Below are 214 nucleotides of genomic sequence, written 5' to 3' on the forward strand. Positions count from 1 at the left end.
GGCCTAAAGGGGGCTTTTGGCCCGCCCCCAGCCCCGGCCACGCCGCTGCCTTTGGCTGGAATCCCCCCAAATCCCCCCAAGACGCAAGACCCCCACTGTGGATTTGGGGTGTTGCCCCCAGGGTGCTGCTGGAGCGGGACATGAGCCTCCATCCACGGAGGGACCATCGGGAAGTGGCTCCAGGAATCAGAGTTTAAATCCCCACGAGTCCTTC

This window comes from Antrostomus carolinensis, unplaced genomic scaffold (assembly GCF_000700745.2).
Source record: "Antrostomus carolinensis isolate BGI_N321 unplaced genomic scaffold, ASM70074v2 scaffold41564, whole genome shotgun sequence".
Taxonomy (NCBI): Eukaryota; Metazoa; Chordata; class Aves; order Caprimulgiformes; family Caprimulgidae; genus Antrostomus; species Antrostomus carolinensis.